This window comes from Bos mutus, chromosome 1, assembly GCF_027580195.1.
Source record: "Bos mutus isolate GX-2022 chromosome 1, NWIPB_WYAK_1.1, whole genome shotgun sequence".
NCBI lineage: Eukaryota > Metazoa > Chordata > Mammalia > Artiodactyla > Bovidae > Bos > Bos mutus.
Window position 1 is genome coordinate 47,661,277 of NC_091617.1, and position 7,134 is coordinate 47,668,410.

Consider the following 7,134-nt stretch of genomic DNA (forward strand, 5'->3'; position numbering starts at 1 on the left):
TCACAGCATCAGGATCTTTTTCAGTGAGTTGTCTGTTTACATTGGGTGACCAAAGTTTCAGTTTCAGATCAGTTCTTCAATGAATTTTCAGGGTTGATGTCCTTTAGGACTGACTGATTGATCTCCGTCCAGTCCAAGGGGCTCTCAAGAGTCTTGTCCAGCACTACAATTAGAAAGCATCAATTCTTCAGCACACAGACTTCTCTATGGTCTAACTCTCACATAGACCATGTACATGACTACTGGAAAGACCATAGCTTTGACTATTTGGACCTCTGTTGGCAATGCAATGTCTCTACTTTTTAATATGCTGTCTAGATTTGTCATAACTTTTCTTCTAAGAAGCAAGTGTCTTCCAATTCTATGGCTGCAGTCACCATCTGCTGTGATTTTGGAGCCCAATAAGGGAAAATCTGTCACTGCTTCCACTTTTTCCCCTTCTATTTGCCATGAAGTGATAGGACTGGATGCTGTGATCTTCATTTTTTGAATGTTGAGTTTTAAGCCAGCTTTTTCACCCTCCTCATTCACCTTCATTAAAAGGCTCTTTAGTTCCTCTTCACTCTCTGACATAGAATGGTATCATCTGCATATCTGAGGTTGTTGATATTTCTCCAGAAATCTTGATTCAGCTTGTAACTCATCCAACGTGGCATTTTACCTGATGTACTCTGCATATCAGCTAAATAAACAGGGTGATGATATGCAGCTTTTCCAAAGTTTGAACCGGTCACTTTTTCCATGGAAATTTCCAGCACCATAAGCTTAAAAGACTATCCATTCTTCACTGAAATGCCTCTGTTTCTTTGCCAAATATGAGGTGATTACATCATATGGGTTTTTTTCTAGACTTTCTATTATGTTCTATTGATCTATGTGTTTTTTGTGCCTCCACTAGTATCACTCAGGTGACACTTGCTTATTGTAAATTTATCATAAGTCTTAAATTTGGATAGTGTTAATCCTCTGAATTTGTTCTTCTTCAGTATCACATTAGAAGTTCTGTATCTTTGCTTTCTCTTTATAATTTTAGAATCTCTTTATAAATGTCAAGGGTGTTACTCACTATAATTCTGACTAAGGTCTCACTGAATATATTGATTGGAAAGAATTGGTACCTTAACAATATTGAATCTTGCAATGCATGAACAAGATTATTTTGCTATTTAGTTAGTTCTTTGATTTTTTTCAACAAAGTTCTTTCATTTCTCACATATAGATTCCGTATATATTTCCTTAAATTTATAGCTGCTGCTGCTGCTGCTAAGTCGCTTCAGTCATGTCTGACTCCGTGTGACCCCATAGATGGCAACCCACCAGGCTCCTCTGTCCCTGGGGCTCTCCAGGCAAGAATCCTGGAGTGGGTTGCCATTTCCTTCTGCAATGCATGTATGCATGCTAAGTCACTTCAGTGGTATCAGACTCTGTGTGATCCTATGGACAGCAGCCCACCAGGCTCCTCCGTCCACAGAATTCTCCAGGCAAAAATACTGGAGTGGGTTGCCATTGCCTTCTCCGTGTATGGATGTGAGAGTTGCACTATAGATAAAGTTGAGCACTGAAGAATTGATGCTTTTGAACTGTGATGTTGGAGAAGACTCTTGAGAGTCCCTTGGACTGCAAGGAGATCCAACCAGTCCATCCTAAAGGAAATCAGTCTTGAATATTCATTGGAAGGACTGATGCTGAAGATGAAAGTCCAATACTTTGGCCACTTGATGTGAAGAACTGACTCATTGGAAAAGACCCTGATGCTGGGAAATATTGAAGGCAGGAGGAGAAGGGGATGATAGAGGATGAGATGGTTGGATGACATCACCGACTCAATGGACATGAGTTTCGGTAAACTCCGGGAGTTGGTGATGGACAAGGAGGCCTGGCGTGCTGTGGTCAATGGGGTTGCAAAGATTCGGACACAACTGACTGACTGATCTGAACTGAGTTTCATCTAACTCTGCCTGAAATTTAGCATTTCCCTCAAGTTTGAAAGAAAGTGAAAGTTAAAGTCACTCAGCCATGTCTAACTCTTTGTGACCTCATGGACTATACAGTCCACGGGATTCTCCAGGCCAGAATCCTAGAGTGGGTAGTCTTTTCCTTTTCCAGGGAATCTTCCCAACCCAGTGATTGAACCCATGTCTCCACTTTGCAGGCAGATTCTTTACCAGCTGAGCCACAAGTGAAGTCCAAGAATACTGGAGTGGGTATTCTATCCCTTTTTCAGTGGATCTTCCCAACCTGGGAATCAAACCAGGGTCTCCTGCATTGCAGGTGGATTCTTTACCAGCTAAGCTAAGAGGGAAGTTATAGGTAAAAATCAACAGTAATAAAAGAAGTAGCCATGACTTTGGAATTTGACACAATAAAAATCGTAGATACTTTCATATCAGCCACAGTCATTGCAGACTTTTTCAAATACTGCTATGTTAGTCAGTACACTGAAGTTACAACTGTTCTTAGACCCACTATCTGGATCTTTTTACTTCATTAATTAATAAACACAGATATATTTGCATAACAAGTGAGATTTTAAAAATAATTCGTTTTAGTAAATTATTATCATTTGTAATTCAATATGATTTTTGCATTATGCATATGATTTATAAGGAGAAGGCAATGGCACCCCACTCCAGCACTCTTGCCTGGAAAATCCCATGGATGGAGAAGCCTGGTGGGCTGCAGTCCATGGGGTCGCGAAGAGTCGGACACGACTGAGCGACTTCCCTTTCACTTTTCACTTTCCTGCATTGGAGAAGGAAATGGCAACCCACTCCAGTGTTCTTGCCTGGAGAATCCCAGGGATGGGGGAGCCTGGTGGTTTGCTGTCTATGGGGTCGCACAGAGTCAGACACGACTGAAGCGACTTAGCAGTAGCAGAATGATTTATGCATTTTAAAATACCACATTTGAGAAAAGTTTACAGCCTCAAATAGACTAGTAAGGTTCTTAGCACTAGTTAAAGAAATAAACATATTGACAGACAGATAAGAAAACATACACACATACATAAACAAGTGAATGACTACACATTTTATATAGAGATACTTGATTATCCCTATGTATTCTTATCTTAATGGCTATTTTAAAATTATTATTACTAGGAGTGTTACTACAGTAAAAATCATAGCTCTTCACTATTGAAAAAAAACAACAACAAAAACACTTTTAACCTGGGTGTTGTTTTCCTATGTTTACTATTTTTGCTAATGCAGATGATCAATTGATATGAGAGACTGCCTCAAATTCTGGTGCACAAAGATACTACATAGCCATTTCTCTTCTGGGTGTCATGACAATTCCAAAAACACTATCTGGAAGGGGATTCAGGTCTGTTCTGCTCTTGGATAACCAAATTTGCTGCATATTTGAAAATTTTAACAATCCCTGTACTTTAAAGATACTCAGAGATATACTCAAGGATAGAGTATGAGGAGAGCACAGAACATTCTTTCTGAAATCCACATAATCTATGTTTTCCTCATTTCCTATTGTATTCACTTTCTCCCCTGAACAAGAAATTCTGATCATCTGGTAATATTAGCTAGAATTTCTTTGATCCCAGTAGGTTAAAGACTTCTAAAAAGTCAAAAGTTAAGAGAAGTCCTCTGCTTGCTCCCTTTACCAACATTTTCTGTATTCATCTTTTCTCTGAGTCAAAGAATAATGAATATTTAGCTGACTGAATATGGACAACAGCATCTGTAGCATAAGATAAGCAATTCTACTGATTAATGGGCTTCCCTAGTAGCTCAGTGGTAAAGAATCCACCTACCAATGCAGGAAATTCAGGTTTAGCCCCTGGGTTAGGAAGATCCCATGGAGAAGGTAATGGCAATGCATTCCACTATTCTTGCCTGAGAAATCCAATGGGAGCTTGGTGGGCTACAATCCATGAGGTCACAAAAAAGTTCAATATGACTTACGGACTAAACAACAACAACCATTCATATTTCAAAATATATTTGTCACTTCTTTTGCTTTTTTAAAAACACTTTTCCTGATCATGAGAAATATGCCTTTTAATAACCTTGTAAAGAGCCTCTTGATGAAAGTGAAAGAGGAGAGTGAAAAAGTTGACTTAAAATTTAACATTCAGAAAACTAAGATCATGGCATCTGGTTCTATCACTTCATGGCAAATAGACAGGGAAACTGTGGAAACAGTGGCATACTTTATTTTTTTAGGCTCCAAAGTCATTGCAGATGGTGACTGCAGCCATGAAATTAAAAGACAATTACTCCTTGGAAGAAAAGTTATGAACAACCTATATGGCATATTAAAAAGCAGAGACATAACTTTGCCAACAAAGTTCTGTCTAGTGAAAGCTATGGTTTTTCCAGTAGTCATGTGTAGTGTGAGAGATGGACTATAAATAAAGCTGATTGCTGAAGAATTGATGCTTTTGAACTGTGGTGTTGGAGAAGACTCTTGAGAGTCCCTTTGTCAGCAAGGAGATCCAACCTGTCTATCCTAAAGGAAATCAATCCTGAATATTCATTAGAAGGACTGATGCTGAAGTTGAAACTCCAATATTTTGGCCATCTGATGGGAAGAAATGACTCTTTTGAAAAGACCCTGGATATATTCCTAGGAGTGGGATTGCTGGATCATATGGTAGCTTTATTTTTAGTTTTTTAAGGAACCTCCATACTGTTTTCCATGGTGGCACCAATGTATACTCCCACCAACAGTTTAGGAAGGTTTCTTTTTCTGTACACCTGCTCCAGCATTTATTATTGAAGAATTTTTGATAATGGCCATTCTGACCTGTGTGAGGTGATACCTCATTGTAGTTTTGATTTGCGTTTCTTTAATTTTTAGCAGTGTTGAGCATCTTTTCATTTGCCTTTTAGCCATCTTTGTGTCCTCTTTGAAGAGATGTCTGTTCAGGTCTTCTGACCAATTTTTTATTGGGTTGTTTGTTTGTTTGTTTGTTTTAATTTAGCTCTATAAGCTGTTTGCTATGTATACATTTTTTAAAGATTTATTTTTATATTTTTTGCTGTTGTCATTCTCAGAATTTTATTTTTCTATATGAAATTGAAGAAATCATTGGCCTTTGGATATTTGTTTCTGTAGCTCTCTGTGTTTATTCTTAAAACTGAACTTAAGCTAATAAACTAGGTTTCCTTAATTACATTAATAAATTTATTAAAACACACTCACTAGCAATCAAAACTGCAAATTAAAGTAGTAATAGGATATCATCATCTGCCTCTCAGAGCAGAAGCACTAATTTTTTTAATTTTTATTTATTTTTTTATTTAATTAATTTATTTTAATATATCCAGAGAAAACTGTAATTCAAAAAGATACATACACTCCAATGTTCAAAGCAACACTATATACAACAGCCAGGATATGGAAGCAACCTAAATGCTCATGGACAGATGAATGGACAAAAAGGAATAGTACTCAGCCATAAAAAAATGAAATAATGTTATTTGCAGCAAAACGGATGGACCTAGAGATATAATGACACTAAGCAAAGTAAGCCAGACAGGGAAAAACAAATATCATATAATATCACTTACATGTGGAATATAAAAGAAAAAAAAACAAATAAACTTTTTTCCAAAACAAAAAGAGACTTATAGACAACAGAAAACAAACTTATGGTTAACAAAAGGAAAAGAGAGGTGGGGAGAGGGATAACATATGAGGCTGGGATTCACATATACACACTACTGTGTATAAAATAGTTAACTGGAACTTTCCTGGTTGTCCAGTGGTTAAGAATCTGCCTTCCAAAGCAGGGTACTTGGGTTCAACCCCCATCAGCAACTAAGCTGCCACACTGCAATTACTGAGCCCAAGGGCCACAACTAGAGAGCCCACATTCCTCAACAAAGATCGCACCTGTTGCAACTAAGACCTGATGCAACCAAAAATAAATAAAATAGATAACTAACAAGGGCCAACTGTACAGCACAGGGAACTATACTCAATATTATTATGTAATAATGTATAAGGCAAAATAACATATATAATATACATATAACTGCTACTATGCTGTATGCCTGAAACGTATACAATATTGTAAATCAACTATACTTCAATAAAAAAATTTTAATGTACACATGGCATAACAGCATTTTGAAAGCTATTGCTAAATTTTCAATCATAGAGCTTTTGTACCACTTTACACTCCCACCAACATTGATTAACACTTTTCATAATGTGGTTCTCTTATGACTTTCTATGATCCCTTCCCTAAATGCAAGAACTCTAGCGATAAATCCAAATTTTAATAGAAAGGTCAGCTGACACCAGGTACTGCATTTGCCCTGTCACCTGGCATGAACTTCCCAGTTCAACAGCCTTCCCAGCTTCTGTTCCAGCCAGGATAACTAATATTCATCTGCTGGCTCAAGAGGTACACACTATGATCAGAGGTATTAGGTAAAGGAACTGCCATACTTAACTTCTTGAATTCTCTCAGAGACTTAAAAGATTTACGAAAGAAACAAACACAAGTAGCAGTTGACCTAGTTATAACTCTCTGGCATCACTTGGGATCTACTTAAAATAGAAGTTACACACAAGGGAGGAGATTCATAAAGCACATGCTATTTATGATACGTATAAAATAATTACACCAACTTAAAAGCAATATTTTGAGTAACTTTAAAATGTAAGAGCTATTTTAATCGCATGGTAGGCTAGAATCAACAATGTAAGTTAAAGCAAATTTATGTTTCCTTCTTATTTTTCTTTGACAAACAACCCTGCCATCCTTCTTAATATCCTCGCAAGTAAGGTCCCTTCCAGTGCCATTTTGTCATGTAATAGAGCTTCTTCCCTTGCTTCATACTCTAAAATTATCCCTCCTTTCCAAAATAAAATCTTTTCACCCTGTATACAATAAATTCACTCTCACATATAAGGGATTTGATAAAATTTTTTTTCACCTGAGTGGCTAATTACATACACATATACAGTGGCTATTACATATACACGTATTCTTTTTCAGATTACTTTTCATTATAGATTATTACATGATATTGAATATAATTACCGGTGTTGTCAAGTATGTCCTTGTTGTTTATCTATTTATATACAATAGTGTATATAAACTAGATATAAATTCCCAAACTCCTAATTTACCCCTCTTTCCTCATTAAGATTCTTAAT